This window comes from Mirounga leonina, unplaced genomic scaffold (assembly GCF_011800145.1).
Source record: "Mirounga leonina isolate KUSES-001 unplaced genomic scaffold, KU_Mleo_1.0 Mir_174, whole genome shotgun sequence".
In the NCBI taxonomy this organism is placed as follows: domain Eukaryota; kingdom Metazoa; phylum Chordata; class Mammalia; order Carnivora; family Phocidae; genus Mirounga; species Mirounga leonina.
This window is the reverse complement of record NW_023270451.1, coordinates 20,830,866-20,848,231: the sequence shown is the minus strand read 5'-3', so window position 1 is coordinate 20,848,231 and position 17,366 is coordinate 20,830,866. Positions and strand designations below refer to the sequence as shown.

At 38.3% G+C, this 17,366-nt stretch overlaps 1 protein-coding gene across 4 annotated transcripts in view; it reads left to right on the top strand.

Moving 5' to 3' along the window:
• The first annotated feature begins 4,117 nt into the window (after positions 1-4,117).
• Positions 4,118-17,366, top strand: part of SAMD9L (sterile alpha motif domain containing 9 like) — a 19,132-nt gene continuing 5,883 nt past the window's right edge. The window contains exons 1-2 of one of the 4 annotated variants that reach the window (XM_035020566.1): positions 4,118-4,329; positions 7,651-7,853. The gene's annotated coding sequence lies outside the window, so the exon portion shown is untranslated. Of the gene's footprint in view, positions 4,330-4,390; positions 5,167-7,650; positions 7,854-15,709; positions 15,733-17,366 lie in introns of those variants that run through there. The other 3 variants (XM_035020568.1, XM_035020567.1, XM_035020569.1) reach the window with 3 other exon arrangements.

Here is a 17,366-nt window from a genome sequence, read left to right as displayed (position 1 = left end):
TGTGAACCTTGTGATCTCTTTTTCAATATTCTTCCAAGGCAATTCCATCATTTCTACCTGTTTTACTATAGAATAAGACATTATATCTTGACCAGGACATTAAATCTAGAGTCTGGAAAGTGTCCCCTTGGCAATGAATTTCCCCAGTCAGGCTTATATTCTGCCATTCTCACACCACTATGCAATGCCCTTAAGATCTACTATCACATGTGTTACCCTTGTTTCTGATGGTAAATATGACAGATACTTTTGGGGGGTATGTATTCTCAGGCTCTAATTTTCCTGCTCAATCTATATTGAGACCTGACTCTAGCTATTGGTCCTCAGTGTACTGTTTTATTGGGTCTGAGTTTGGCCCATCATAATGTGAAATGTAAAAACATTCTGTCAATAGTAGTGTTGTTATATGGTGATAGATGGTGGCTACACTTATGGTGAACATAGCATAAGGCATAGACGGGGAAAACCACTATGTTGTACATCTGAAACTAATGGAACATTGTGTATCAACGATACTTGAATGACAAAAGTTTAAAAAAATTTTTTTTAAACACATTTTGTCCCAACTTCCCTCTTCACAGAGGCCATCAGTACTTCTACTCTCTTCTATCTTTCCAAATGCTAAAAGACTTCATTGTACAAACCCCAACTTCTTCTGTGTCATGTGTTCTCATTTTCTCATCCCACTTTTTACTGCACCAGACAAGCATATTGGACCTGAAAACTTTGAATCATATGGAAGGCAGTTTTCATAGATTCCAATCTCACTTAAGGGAATATATGCAATTGAGGAGTCAAAGAGTTGTGAATAGACATCTTTGGAAGACATGGCTAATTGTCTATTCTCCCTTGATACATAGCAATAGAATATTTAGCTGCATTGCTAGATGTGACCCTGTGTCTGTACTTCTCTATTATGCTCTCAAAATAAAGTAGTGCCTGCCATTTCCCTATCCCACCTACCAGGGCTGTAACACAGACATTATGGTAGCAGTCAGAGCAGCCAACTTGGGTCCCACAATGGAAGCCATGCATTGAGGATGACAGAATAAAAAGATGGAAGTTTTGCAGTTTCCATACCAGCCTTAGTCCATCTACCTGGATTTTTATATGAAAAGAAAAATAAACTTCTATCCTTATTAAGCCTCTGTTACTTGGGGTAACAGTTTGAGCAAATGAACTAATGTTCTATCTGATCCAACAGCATTAATGTACACTGTCATTAATAATAAATTCTATGGCTAAAATTAACAACTCAAGAAACAACAGACATTGGTGAGGATGCAGAGAAAGGAGAACGCTCCTATACTGTTGGTGGGAATGCAAGCTGGTGCAGCCACTCTGGAAAATAGTAGGGAGGTTCCTAAAAAGTTAAAAATAGAGCTACCCTACAACCCAGCAATTGCACTACTAGGTATTTATTAAAAGGATACAAACATAGTGATTCTAAGGGACACATGCACACCAATGTTTATAGCAACAATGTCCACAATAGCCAAACTATGGAAAGAGCCCAGATGTCCATCAACAGATGAATGGATAAAGAAGATGTAATACACACACACACACACACACACACAATGGAATATTACTCAGCCATCAAAAAGAATGAAATCTTGCCATTTGCAATGATATGGATGGAACTAGAAGGTATTATGCTAAGCAAAATAAGTCAGTCAGAGAAAAACAAATATATGATTTCATTCATATGTGGAATTTAAAAAGCAAAACAGATGAACATAGGGGAAGGGAAGGAAAAATAAAATAAGGCGAAATCAGGGAGGGAGACAAACCATAAGAGACTCTTAACTTAGGAAACAAACTGAGGGTTGCTAGAGGGGAGGAGGTTGGGAGGATGGGGTAACTGGATGATGGGCTTTAAGGAGGGCACTTGATGTAATGAGCACTGGGTGTTCTATGCAACTGATGAATCACTAAACTCTACTTCTGAAACTAATAATACGCTATATTAATTAATCAATTTTAAATAAATAACAAAAATAAATAAATAATAAATTCTATACTTTCTGTCACAAAGTGTGGGCAAGAAATTCCACAGTTTATTTCCCTGGTACTACTACTATGAAAAGGTGAGCCCAAGGATAGATTTTTCTCTAAGGAACATTACATATAAAAGAAGCAACAGGTAAGACAATTGACACAGGCTTAAAATAATCTTGAAACTTAACTCATAATCCTGACCCCCCAAGATGCTTCTCCCCTGTATTCCCTTCCTTGATTTGTTGGACTACCATTCAACCTGTTTCTCAAATTTAAAAATTTAGAAATGATCCGGGGTGCCTGGGTGGCTCAGTCGTTAAGCGTCTACCTTCGGCTCAGGTCATGATCCCAGGGTCCTGGGATCGAGCCCCGCATCAGGCTTCCTGCTCCATGGGAAGCCTGCTTCTCCCTCTCCCTCTCCCTCTGCTTGTGTTCCCTCTCTCACTGTGTCTTTCTCTGTCAAATAAATAAATAAAATCTTTAAAAAAAAAAAAAAAATTTAGAAATGATCCAAGACTTCTCCCTCTCTTCACACATGTATATCTAAGCATACATTCTAACAAGTCCAAATTTTTCATAAATAAATAAAATATAAATAAAAGTAATATATGACATGAAAAAATAGAACTGAAAAAAATATAATTAAAAGTAAATCTCAGGGTGCCTGGGTGGCTCAGTCAGTTAGGCCTCTGACTCTTGATTTCCGCTCAGGTCATGATCTCAGGGTGGTGAGATTGAGCCCTGCATGGGGCTCTGCGCTCAGCGTGGAGTTTGCTTGAGATTCTCCCTCTCTCTCTAAAATAAATAAATCTTAAAAAAAAAAAAAAGTAAATCTATTCTTACCCTTAAGCACCAATCTCTTTCCTCAGATGCAACCATGTAATTTCCTGCTCTCTCTCAAAAGTTTTCATGTATATACCAGCTTATGTGTACATGTTTATGTGCAGTCTATATTTATGTACTGTTACATTCTTCAAAAAAAATGTTTTCATGAATGAGATTATGCAATAGATCCTATTCTACTCCTGAATTATTTCCCTTGGATTCTGGAAATCATTCCATTTCAATAGGGATATATTAAAATTATTTTTGATGGCTATATTTTAGTTTTATGACTACACTACCAATTCCTATTTATGGCCAATTAGGTTATTGCCAATTTTTCTTTGGAATTACCAAAACGCTTCAGTAAATATCTTTGTAAAAATATCTTGAAATTTTTCATAAAGTATTTTGAAATACTTTGAAATTTTTCATAAAGTCTTAGCTGGAAAATCACTGGAAATTTTCTAGTATGAATTGATAAATAAAGCATCCTAAAACAAATAGGAGAAACATGACCAATTTGATAGAAAAAATATGCAAAAGAAATGAATGGGAATTTCATAGAAGAGGAAACATAAACAGCCCTAAATATATGAACAATTTTTCAAAATTTGAAATATGGATTTTACTGAATGCATATCACTTTTGTACCATTGTAAACATTTTGACCTCACTAGTAATGAGGGAAATGGAAATTAAAACCACAATAAGATATGATTTCACATGGACTTGAATTACAAAAATTAGAAAGTCTCATAACAAGAGTTAGCAAGGATGTAGAATAAGGAGAATTTATAATCCACTACTAACTGAGTGTAAACTGGTGTGACAGTTTTGGGATTTATAGATAGCTCTCTTTTTCCTGTATTTTCACGTGGTCTTTTCTGTTTCTGTGTGTTTGTCTGTGTCCTAATCTCTTCTTACAAAGACAACAGATATGTTAGAGCCCACCCTAGTGACCTCCTTTTAACTGTCTCTTCAAAGACCCGATCTCCAAATACAGTCACATTCTGTTAGGACTTCAACATATGAATTTTGGAGGAGCACAAGTCATCCCATAACAGGCACTTAGATTGAGATTTTAATGTTCTCCCCTGTATTTATTTTTTTTCCTGTAAGTGTCTTCCCACTGCAATTTCTTAACTTTTATGACTTAAAATTCTGTCTGATGAACAATGGTTCAAATTTTTTGATAATATTCTGTGATGTTAACTTTTTGATATTTACATCCTTCCAAATCCAAATAAACCACTCTTAAGCAAAACTGAAACTCCCTGCATTTCTACTTCCTCATTCTATCCCTTCACAGCACATCTTACACACCCTCAGAGGAGTCAGAGTATCCAGACCAGAGAACTCCACAACTTAGTTTGCTTAGTTTTTCAAAAGGATCTTACAATCTTTTGTCTCCTGGCCATCAGGAAAGGATTAAGAAAACGAAGATTAAAATCAACTGCTTCAAGTTCCTGATATAAAAAGAAGGAAGTTTTCAGGAAAATCCTGGTAAGTTACTGCATCATTAAACCTTTATATTTTCTGCCTATGGGACAGCTATTCTTTTTTTAAACTCCAGCTGTACTTTTTATATAAACACATGTGTTCCTAGATAAATGCTTGCTTGTAAAGATATTGAAAGTAATTAGAAATATAAATACATACCGACATATTTAACTGAGGCTAACTTTGTAAATGCTTCTCTAAAAAGAAATGTACCTTTAACGTGTACTCGGAGTGGTGAGAAGTTTTCCCAGATCGTGGAGGGCAGTGGGAAAAACAACGGAGAAACAATGCAAAGTTCAGGAATGGAAACATTAAAGGTCGTAAAGGAAACTGTGGTCGTGTACAATTATACAAAATTCTGTCTTCCATAACTTAAGATGTTATTAGAGGTTTTACATTTAGTCAAAGATCACACTCTCCAAAGTGTTTTTTTCTTTGTAAGAATTCCCTTCACATTCGGTTTTTTTTTAACAGCAATCTGGTTAAAAACCGAAATGGAAACTTAACCTCAGGAAATGAAACTTAACTTGCTTGTGTGTGGTTTCATTTCGTCAGACCTGCAGAAGGGGTGTGTGTAGCCCTCCCAGACTAGCATCAGGATTCTACAGCATCCCTCCCCAGGGTCAGCTCTAAGAGTCCTGCAGAACAGAACTCCTCAGGGCATCGATACCTGGGGTGCTCCGAGGACCCCCTGAGATGAGAGTGGGTGGGCACCAGTGCTGGACCGTAAGTGCTCTGATGATTTGGTGCTTCTTGCTCAATGCTAGAGAGAGAAAACTGGAGTAGTTGCTGGAGAATGGCATTCTATAACTCCTTTGCCAATAATTAATGTTATTACCGGTAAGATCTGTGTTTATCATTGTTTCAAACAGGAAGATGAGGGCCCCTCGGAAGCCAAGAATTATGTCAAGTCAGCCTCAAAATTTGACCACACCAGTCATTTTGATCTTTACTTAGCTCCAACAATATATATGCAGATGCTCTTATGATTGATAGAGTATAAACTATTTTAAAAGTATTATTGAATGTAATAGGTTCAAATCGTTATATGTTTACACTGCTGTCATGAGCTGGAGAGGGGGGTTGAGAAACTTTTGACATTATAATAGGTCCGAGGATATTATTAAAGAGTTTAGTATATCATATTAAGACAAGGTATTGCTGATTTTTCCATTTAACAAAAAAAGGCTCCAGATTTGGGGAATAAATGTCTGTGATCTTATCTGAGGAGAGTGCTTCTGTCTCCCTGGTATCTATTGGCAGAAACTGATCAAAAAGAAGTGAGAGAAAGCTGCCGTCTATTAGGTGGCACAAAATTCCCCCTTGCAGCACAGAACACAACACACAGTGAGTCACTGGCTGTGTATAGAGGCCTGAAAGCTGTAAGAAAAAGGGATGTACTGCAGAGGGAAATCCCTGATGTGCTGCTTCATTTCTAGCATGTTAGGCCTTAAAAAAATAAAAAAATTAACTTTAAAAAAAAATTAAAAAGGGGCACCTGACTGGCTCAATCAGAAGAGCGTGCAACTCTTGATCTCTGGGTCGTGAGTTTGAGCCCCACGTTGGGTGTAGAGCTTACTAAAAATTAAAAACAAAAAACAAAAAACAAACAAACAAAAAAAACTGTAGAATGTTGGGCCTTATTGGAAATAATCACCTGTCTAAAACAAAAGAGAGAATTTGGAATCTGTCCTCCCAGTCTTTAGGAAATCCTGAGAGAGGGTACGTGGTTAAAGTACTGAAAGAGGACTCTGGCTAAGAGAAGGTATTGCAGCAGATCTGAAAAGACCGTGTCTATGGAAAGGGGTAAGGCCCTCCCCAGGAGATCAGCTCCCCGGAACACCAGCAGCAAATGAAAACAACCGTGGTGCTAAGGCTCCAGAAGAGAGGCCCAGCCCAGTATGAGAAATGACCTTATTTGGGAACTGTGAGTGACACAGCAGAAATGTTATAGGATGTTGTGAAACTGGGGTACCTAGAAGGACTGCAGGAGACACATACTTATTAACTTTTCTTTCCTTTTGACAAAATTTCCTTTCCCTTCTTTGTGCCCAGATGATTGAAGCTAGAGTTAGCTGTGACCTAATGAGCAACACAGTAAACAAATATTCTTAGATTTCTGTCTGGGATTCAAACCAAGTGAAAGAATTGCCCTAGTGATTCAACCGCCCTAGTGAAACGAGCAAAGTCCTTTGGTCCTTTGACTCACAGACACGGCTAACTCAAGAGTTTTCAAAAATTCCTTATTTTAAACGACCCCGAGAAAATGTTATTCATTCAACAAATTTTTGTTAAGCAGCTACTCTGTGCTAGGCACTGTAAAATAGCGAACAAAACGAACAAATGTACAAAATCCTTGTCCTCATGAAGCACACAGAATAATGGGTGGGGACAGAAAAAGAAACAAGATAAATAAGTAGGAATATTTGGAATACTTTATTGTGATAAATCCTAAGTATATATATTTAAAGGAAGAAAAAAAAAGAAAGAAAGAAAGAAACCAGAGGAGGGATCAGAAATATTGGAGATGGAATAAAGTTTTCTTGCAGGCTGGCCAAGCAGGCCTCAGTGAGAAGATAGGAGATGAAAGGCCTGAGGGAAGGGAGGGAAGGGGCCCCACAGGTATCCAGGAACCTCCCAGGGAGACAAAAGGAGCTGGAGGCCAAAAGCAGTAACAACAAGGGGGCTGGACCAGCTTTAGAAAGGGAAATGAAAGTAAGATGTAATACCAGAAGGGTAGCAGGGTGCCAGGTCATGTGAGGCTTTATAGTTTATAATGAGCTAGGCTTTCACTCTGAGTCAAATGGAGAGCCACTGGAGGGACCGAACAGAGTATTGGCATGTTATTTACATTTGGACAGGGCCACTCTGGCTGCTATTTTGAGGAAGTCCCCAGCAGGATCAATAATAGCAAGAAGGAAACAAGTGAGGGAGCCACTCTTGTCAACCAGGAGAGAGGTGGGGGCTTGGACGGGTTGGTAGCAGTGGAGGTGGTGGTTGGTGGTCAGATGTGGGATGTGTTTTGAAGAGACCACATCCCTACAGGATTTGTTCCACATTGAATGTGGAATGTGGGAGGAAAGAGAATGCCTGCAACATATATTGGACATTTATCTAATTTATTAAAAGTATTTAAATATAGGAAGAGATGCCCTCTCCGTGGAGGATGTTCTTTTCGTTATTCTTTCAAATCTTCTATATGTTTGAAATTTTTCACAATGGAAAGTTAGTGGGAAAATCTGTCTCATAAACATTTCCTAAGCAATGGTCCAATCAATTGCATTTTAATTTTCTGTGATATCATTTTTTTTTTTAATGTAACAGATCCTCAACAAAAGGCAAAACTGGAAAAGGACCAAATCTGTTCTGCCTACATCTTTACTTCCTCATACACAGATGTTTTCCAGGACATGACTCTTGCAAATTTTCAAGAAAAGACAACTAATCTAACAGCTTGAGATCAAAGCACCTCATAAAGACTTATTTCAGGTTGCTGATATAAACAGGAAGTTTTCAGAAAAGCCCTGGTAAGTTTCTAATCATTAGAGATACCTGCTTCATCAACTTGCTTTAAAAGTTTTCTTTAAAAACACATTCTAAAAACTAAAGCAGAATTTTGAAAGTGAATATATTTTCAAGTGTACATGAACTACTTCTAATGAAACAATTCTAAAAAGAATGAGAAATCTTGCTGTTTTCACGTTTATCTATCACTAGCTGTAACTTACACTGACTGTAGAATTCTTTAAAAAGTGGGTGGCTCAGTCAGTTGGATGTCAAACTCTTGATTTCAGCTCAGATCGTGATCTCGGGGGTAGAGTCATGCTCTGCACTCAGCAGGGAGTCTGTTTCTCTCATTCTCTCCCTCTGCCCCTCCCCTACCTCCCTCTCTTTCAAATGAATATATAAATCTTAAAAAGAAAAAAAAAGGAAACCTTCCAGCAACTGTGGTGCAGAGTGTTTCTAGATTTGGAACACTCTGGAGATGAGGCTAGAAAGACCTAACCAAGACAACACTGGTTCTATTCCCACATTCTTATACAATTAAAACAGGTTGGTTGAGGGCGCCTGGGTGGCTCAGTTGGTTAAGCGACTGCCTTCGGCTCAGGTCATGATCCTGGAGTCCCAGGATCGAGTCCCGCATCGGGCTCCCTGCTCGGCAGGGAGCCTGCTTCTCCCTCTGACCCTACCCCCTCTCATGTGCTCTTTGTCTCTCTCATTCTCTCTGTCTCAAATAAATAAATAAAATCTTAAAAAAAAAAAAAAAAAAACAGGTTGGTTGAGAGGAGACACATTTGATCGTGATATTATTTTCCTGATCATGACCCCTTCCCCTTTATTTACACTGTGTAGCTTCTTGCCAAACATAAATGTCCCTCGTGTTTAAAAAATATGCCAACACTCCAGGATGTAAATCTAATCAAAGAATGTTCATGAAAGGCCTTTGAACAGTGAAACACATTAAATTCTAGATAAATATTCACAAATCGTCACCCAAAACAAGGTTGAAGACACTGATTGGGCCACAGAGTTACACCAAAGCATTATTAAAATGTTTTTGCCCAAATCCTGGTCACCTTGAATTAAATACATAGTTCCAGCCAAATATGGATCATAGATTAAGATGCTTGTATAACTGACAGAGTGGAAAATTCATGTGACAGTGTTACCAAATATATAGTAACCTCAAATCATTATGTATCTTCTCAGTTCCCATCAAAGCAGTGAGCAGCTGAGAAATGTTTTGATGTTATAAAGAGTCTTCATCTTTGAACAATGGGGCAACCTGTGAGATAGAGATAAAAAGACAGATTTGGGGAGGACAAATGCCATTCCAATTTGAGAAGAGTGCTCCCATCGTCCTGTGGTTCCTAACAGAATTCAAACAATAAAGGAGAAAATGAGGGGGATGCTGTCTCCCTGGGAGGTAGCACAAAGACAAGCCCTCCCACCATCCCCACATTAAACACACACACACACAAACACACACACACATCTCTGAGCATCTAGTAGCTGATAAGCAGGAAACCCTTCATATGTTGCTTCTTGGAGAGTGCTGGAGTCTAGTGGAATTACTGTAATCACTGGCCAAATCAGAAGCGAAAAACTACAGCTTTTCCTTATAATATTTGGGGTGCCCAGAGGACAAGGTGAGAGAGGACTCTGACTAAGAGAAGATATTGCCACAGACCTGGACAGAGCAAGTCTGTGGAGAGTGATGAGAACATCTCCAGAGGAGATGCCCAGAGATGTGTGGATCTCCTCTCCAGAGCAAGAGGTATGGACAGTCCATTCAGAGAACAGAAACTAAAATAGAATGTATGGACCTAGTAACAGAAGAAAAGTCAAGAAGCAGGATAGTGGTAGATATGGTTTTAAGAGCTTGGGGAAGCTCTCTTCTGATTGCTTTAATTTCCCAGTTACAATAGGAAGCAGGGTTACAGTGGAAAATGACAATGGTGAGGAGGTGTTGGAGATTTGATGAGAGAGGAGAATGTGTGTCAAGCTAGTTACAAAGGAGAGGCAGTGAGGAGATGCAGGGACAGGGGGACAGGAGTGAGAGAGTAATAGAATCTAGAATCAGTAAGTTATAGGTCTTGGTGTTAAAGAAATATTAGAATTTGAGCACTAAAGGCAATGAGTCTAGGGGTGCCTGGGTGGCTCAGTTAGTCAAGCATCTGACTCTTGATTTCAGTTCAGGTCATGATTTCAGGGTCGTGAGATCCAGCCCCATGTGGGGCTCCCCGCTAGGCAGGGAGTCTGGTTGAGATTCTCTCTCTTGCTCTCCCTCTCCCTCTGCTCCTCCCTGCTCCCTCTATCTCTCTCTGTCAAATAAATAAAATCTTTTTTTTTTTTTAAATAAATAAAGGTAGTGAGTCTAAGGGGCAGGAGATCCTGGTGAGAGGGAGATATTTGAATCTGAGATGCTGGAAGGCTGGTAGCCACTGGTGATTCTATTAGTTTCCTAGGGCTGCTGTAACAAAGTACCACAAACTGTCTGGCTTAAACCACAGAAATATATTGTCTTATAGTTCTGGGGGCTGGAGTTCTTCAAGATCAAGATGTTGGCGGGGTCGGTTCCTTCTGTGGGCTCCTTTAGTTTCTGGTGGTTTGCTGGCAACCTCTGGCATTCCTTGGCTTAGCGATCACCCCCCAATCTCTGCCTTCTTCCACACGTGGCATTCTCACTGTGTATGTGCCTCTGTGGCTAAATTCCCCCTTCCTATAAAGATACCAGTCATTAGGGCCCACTCTAACAGCTTCATGTTAACATCTGCAACGACCCTATGTCCAAAAAGGTCACATTCCAAGGTACTGGGGCTAGAACTTTGTCACATCAACTAAACTTGGCAGGAGGTGATCATTAAGCAAGAGAGTTTATTTGGGATCAAAGAGTTGCAATTTGGAGTACACAGATTTGGGTAACAACCCAAATAGTGTCCCACTAAGCAAAAGTCAGGGATTTTTCAGACAAAAAGGGAACGCCTGTATACATGCTTACAAAGAATTTTTGATTGGTGTTGGTGGCAGAAAACTAATCTTGACTGAATATAATTGATTGCTGCGGCTATCACTAAGCAAAACCTCTTGCTAGCAAGTAGCAAATTGTAAGTGTTAGGACTGAGTCCTTGGAATATTTTCCATCTGGCACAGTTTAAAAGTTCATGGTTCAACCAGTGAGGACATGTGTAAGGCCCATCTCCTTAATGGCCTCCTGACTCCATCTTAAACCCCTTGACATAAGTGACCCCATTTCAACCTATCACAAACACATGAGTTTGTGGGGGGAGTCACAATTCAACCCATAACAGTTTGTGATAAGGTCAATAGTGTGACCATAACAGTGGAACTGGGGCGAGGTCGAGATCATTGGACGAGAGGCAGTCAAGAGGGAGAAAGGCCAGTGTATTGAAGGATCATCTAGGTGTCTATGGAACCACCAAAAATTGTGATGAGAATAGCGTCTGAAGCCATGAGTACCTCTTCCCCTCAGCTGCCTACAGAAAGGGGGTCAAAATATATTAAAAGATATAAAAAGCAGGTATTCAGCAAATTTTTAAGGTACGAGACATTTTAAGACTAAATTTAAAAATAATACATCAGTCATTTTTTTATCCAGCCTTTTCTCCAAAGTGACTTCAAAAAATCTTTCATTAGGAATATGCTTATTAATAATTGTTTATCCTATTGGTTCCATATAGTGCTTGTAAAGAGGTAAGGCAGAATCTCTCCCTTCAGTCTTACCCGAAATGACACTTAGGGACTCTGCAGAGGAGACAGGAGGATCAGGGATGAGGCTCCAGTCTCCTGGGTTCGAAGAGTCATCTCCTGGTCAGTAATTCCCTCTGCCCAGGAATTCTTTTTGGCAGGGCCAGCACCTGGCTCTGGGGGCAGAAGCAGGGACAGCCCACTGCGGAGCACCACCACACCCATTTCCTTGGACCCACTAGATAGGCCCTTGGAAATCCCTCCAGGTAGACTATTCCTTATTCCCTTCACTCTGTCCCGCAGACTTGCTCCCTCTACCTTCCTCCTACCCTACTCCAGAAGCTCCACTTTAACTTCACCTGCACAGTGTCCCCACTTTCTTCCTAGTGACACTCCTCCCCTCCTCACAGATCCCAATCCTTTGCCCCTTACTGTGTCTTACACAAAGCACTATCGCAGTTTGTCATGATAAACTGTTTTGAATATATGTGTGTATGGTTCTTCTTTCTTTTTAAAATTTTCTCCACTGGACTCTAAGTCTTATGAAAGAACTTCATATCTCTTTTAGTCACCACTAGTTCTCTTGAGCATGATGTCTAATACGTGCTCAATAAATATTTGTCGAGTGAATAAACAAATGATATTTATCTCTGGTTGCAATATGTATGCTAATTCTAAGACCTCTTCCATCTACACTGTAAGTGAATGGAATCGATAATCCGAAATATGTTTATAATGTTCATTGTGCCAGTTGCTTAATTCTGCTAATTGGCTCAGGACTAGGTGTGTCCTGCAGAATGAAGCCAAAGTGACTAAGAGGATTCAGGATACTAAGGCACTAGGAAAAGTTTTATACAAGCAAGCAGAAGCTGCTATGCCCAGCGGTAGCATGCCTATAGACAGGGTAAATTATTCTAAAGTGTCTATGGTATTCACACCATAAATGACTGGCATGGTTTCTTCTCTGGCTAACACAAGGCTATAGGCTGAGGCCTCAGTTTAGCTCATCCTTCACATACAACCTCAAGAAGACCTTCTGGAAAAGCTTCTGCAAGAAACCCCAAACACAGATGGGTCAAATTTACAATTTAGCTAGACTTTGTGACTTATTATATAAAAACCTAGGATCTATAAATCTTTCATTTAAAATGATCTTTTTAAAAAAATAAATAAATAAATAAATAAAATAAAATGATCTTTTTTAAACTGGGATCTGTAAATCTTTCATTTAAAAAATTACAAATCTTTTTAAATGTTTGTCTTTTCTCTTTATAGTTTAATATTTTTGTTTGTTTGATACTTAATACTTTTAATCTACTTATCCTCATAATATTTTCACCTTCTTGTTTTTCCTTATTTAAACCATCCTATTGATTCCCTTTTTAATTCTGATTCACTAGGTTGGGGGTGGAACCTGAGAATTTACATTTTTACCATGCTTCCAAGTAGTGCTAATGATGCTGATCTGGAGACTACATTTTGAGAACGGCTCTCACCTCATCTGCACAAGAGAATGTCACTGACAGATTTTAAAAAGTACTATGCTTGAACTCTACTCCCACACACTCAACCAATTAAATTATCAGAATGTGGAGTCCCAGGTGATTCTAATGCTCAGCCCAAGTTGAGAATCCCTGCTCTAGGGTGTTCCAGGATATTCAGTTCTTGCAATTCAGCCAAGTCCCACAATTATGTGGGACCTTCACTAGTATCACATCAATAACTTTGGCTGAAATTGTTTTTTTTTTATTTTAGTTTAATTACAGTATAATTTTAATTCCAGTATACTTAACATACAGTGTTATATTAGTTTCAGGTATATACTATAGTGATTCAACAATTCTGTACATTACTCAGTGCTCATCATGATAAGTGTACTTTTCATTCCCATCACCTACTTCACCCATCCCACCTCCCACCTCCCCTCTAGTAACCATCAGTTTGTTCTCTGTAGTTAAAATTCTGTTTTTTGGGTTTGTCTCTTTTTTCCTTGTTCTTTTGCTTTGTTTCTTAAATTCCACATATGGGTGAAATCATATTGTATTTGTTTTTCTTTGATTTATCTCACTTAGCATTATACACTATCCCCTCTAGATTTATCCATGTTGTTGCAAATGGCAAGATCTCATTCCTTTTTATGACTGAGTAATATTTCATTGTGTGTATATACCACATCTTCTTTATCCATTCAACTATCAATGGACACTTGGATTGCTTCCATAATTTGGCTATTATAAATAATGCTGCAATAAACATAGAGGTGCATATATTTTTTCAAATTAGTGTTACCATATTCTTTAGGTAAATACTCAGTAGTGGAATTACTGGATAATATAGTAGTTTTAATTTTTAATTTTTTGAGGAACCTCCATACTATTTTCCAGAGTAGCTGCACCAGTTTGCATTCCCACCAGCATTGTAAGAGGGTTCCCCTTTTTCCACATCCTGACCTGTTTCTTGGGTTGTTTTAACCGTTCTGACAGGTGTGAGGAGATACCTCATTGTAGTTTTGGTTCCTATTTGCTGGTGATCAGTGATGTTGAGCATCTTTTCATGTGTCTGTTGGTCATCTGGATGTCTTCTTTGGAAAAATGTCTATTCATGTCTTCTGCCCGTTTTTAACTGATTAATTTTTTCACTGTTGAGTTCTGGAAGTTCTTTATATGTTTTGGGTACTAACCTTTCATCAGATAGTCTTCTCCCATTCAGTAGGTTGTCTTTTAGTTTTGTTGATTGTTTCCTTCACTGTGTGGAAGATGAAGTCCCAATAGTTTATTTTTGCTTTTTTTCCTTTGCCGCAGGAGACATATCTAGAAAGAAGTTGCTACAGCTGATGTCAAAGAGATTACTGCCTGTGTTCTCCTCCAGGATTTTTTGTGGTTTCAGGTCTCACATCTAGGTCTTTAATCCATTTTGAATTTATTTTTGTTCAGTGTAAGAAAGTGGTCCAATTTCATTCTTTTGCATATGGCTGTCCAGTTTTCCCAACACCATTTGTTTAAGAGACTTTTTCCCACTGGATAGTCTTTCCTGCTTTGTTGAAGATTAATTGACCATATAGTTGTGGGTTCATTTCTGGGTTTTCCATTCTGTTCCACTGATCTATGTGTTTATTTTTGTGCCAGTACCATTACTGTTTTGATCACTATAGCTTTGTAATATAACTTGAAGTCCAGAATTGTGATGCCTCCAGCTTTGCTTTTCTTTTACAAGGTTTCTTTGACTGTTTGGGGTCTTTTGTGGTTCCATACAAATTTCAGGATTGTTCGTTCTAGTTCTGTGAAAAATGCTGTTAGTATTTTCATAGGGATTGCATTAAATGTGTAGATTTCTTTGGGTATTATAGACATTTTAACCATCTTTGTTTTTCCAATCCATGAGCATGGAATGTCTTTCCATTTCTTTGTATCACCTTCAGTTTCTTTCATCAGTATTTTATACTTTTCAGAGTACAAGTTTTTCACCTCTTTGGTTAGGTTTATTACTAGGTATCTTACTGTTTTTGGTGTAAATGGGATTGATTCCTTAATTTCTCTTTCTGCTGCTTCATTATTGCTGTATAGAAATGCAACAGATTTCTGTACTTTGATTTTGTATCCTACAACTCTACTGAATTTGTTTATCAATTCTAGCAGTTTTCTGGTGGAGTCTTTTAGGTTTTCTATATAGAGTATCATGTCATCTGCAAATAGTGAAAGTCTTACTTCTTTCTTAAGATTTGAATCCCTTTTACTTCTTTGTGTTGTCTGATTGCTGTGGCTAGGACTTCCAGTACTATGTTAAATAACAGTGGTGAGCGTGGACATCCCTGTCTTGTTCCTGACTTTGGAGGAAAAACTCTCAGTTTTTCCCCATTGAGGATGGTATTAGTTGTGGGTTTTTCATATATGGTCTTTATTATGTTGAGGTATGTTCCCTCAAAACCTACTTTGTTGAGAGTTTTTTTATCATGAATGGATGTTGTACATTGTCAAGTGCTTTTTTTGCATCCATTGAAATGATCATATGGTTCTTATCCATTCCTTTCTTTTGTTGCAGGGGGAGGAAGGAGGGGTAGAGGGAAAGAGAGAATTTTAAGCAGGCTCCATGCCCAGCTGAGAGCTCTATGCAGGGCTGGATCTCACAACCCTGAGATCATGACCTGAGCCAAAATCAAGAGTCAGACACTTAACTGACTGAGCCACACAGGTGCCCCAGGTATCCATTCTTTTATTAATGTGATGTATCATGCTGATTGATTTGCAAATATTGAACTACCTTGCAACCCAGGAATAAATATCACTTGATCATGGTGAATTATTTGGGTCCTTTTTGTTTTCTTTTTGATAAGTCTGGCCAGAGGTTTATTTTATTTATTAATTTTATTAATTTTTTCAAAGAACCAGCTCCTGGTTTCATTGATCTGTTCTATTGTGTTTTTTGTTTCTATAACATTTATTTCTGCTCTAATCTTTATTATGTCTTTCCTTCTGGGGCTTTAGGCTTTTTTTGTTGTTCTTCTTCTAGCTCCTTTAGATGTAAGATTAGGTTGTTTATTTTGAGATTTTTCTTGCTTTTTGAGACAAGCCTGTAGTGCTATTATTTCCCTCTTAGGACCACTTTTGCTACATCTCAAAGGTTTTGGACTATTGTGTTTTCACTTTCATTTGTTCCCATGTATTTTTTAATTTCTTCTTTGATTTCCTGATTAACCCATTCATTGTTTAGTAGCATGTTATTTAACCTCCAGGTATGTGTGATCTTTCCAATTTTTTTCTTGTGGTTGACTTCTAGTTTCATAGTGCTGTGGTCAGAAAAGGTGCATCGTATGATGTGAATCTTTTTGTATTTGTTGAGGCCTGTTTTGTGACCTAATATGTGATCTATTCTGGAGAATGTTGTGTGTACACTTGAAAAAAATGTGTGTTCTGCTGTTTTACGTTGATTCCTGGGATATTTAGGATGATTTGATAATTATCCAGTTGTGTTCATGGGATGTGACAAACCTAGATCCTCCTATTCTGCTGCCATCTTCCTCTTCTTTCTCATTAGAGTTTTGATTTTCATTTCCCTGATGATGATGAGCATCTTTTCGTGTGTCTGTTGGCCATCTGTATGTCTTCTTTGGAGAAATGTCTATTCATGTCTTCTGCCCATTTTTATTTTTTATTTTTTATTTTTTTTAAAGATTTTATTTATTTATTTTGACAGAGAGAGAGACAGCAAGAGAGGGAACACAAGCAGGGGGGAATGGAAGAGGGTGAAGCAGGCTTCCCGCCGAGCAGAGAGTCCGATGTGGGGCTCAATCCCAGGACCCTGGGATCATGACCTGAGCCGAAGGCAGACGCTTAATGACTGAGCCACCCAGGCGCCCCCCCATTTTTAATTAGATTATTTGTTTTTTTGGTAATGAGTTGTATTAAGTTCTTTATATGTTTTAAATATGAACCCTTTATCAGATATGTCATTTGCAAATATCTTCTCTCATTCAGTAGGTTATCTTTTAATTTTGTTGATTGTTTCTTTTGCTGTGCAGAGGCTTTTTATTTTGAAGAAGTCCCAATAGTTTGTTTTTGCTTTTGTTTCACTTGCTTCAGCAGACATATCTAGAAAAATGTTGCTACATAGGCTGAATGGGTTTTAACAAAGTTAAAAACTCATATTATTTTCCTTATCTAATTTCAGTCAGGCCAGGCCAGTTTGAACTACAGCTAACTCTTTTGGTATCTCTGAGAGCCACAAGAATTAGCAAACCAAATTGATTATCCTGACATTTTGCTGCCACATCTCTTTCCACCTTGGTGGCCTAACAGCTTGAATTCCAAAAGACAGTGGGTGATGAGGTAACTGGT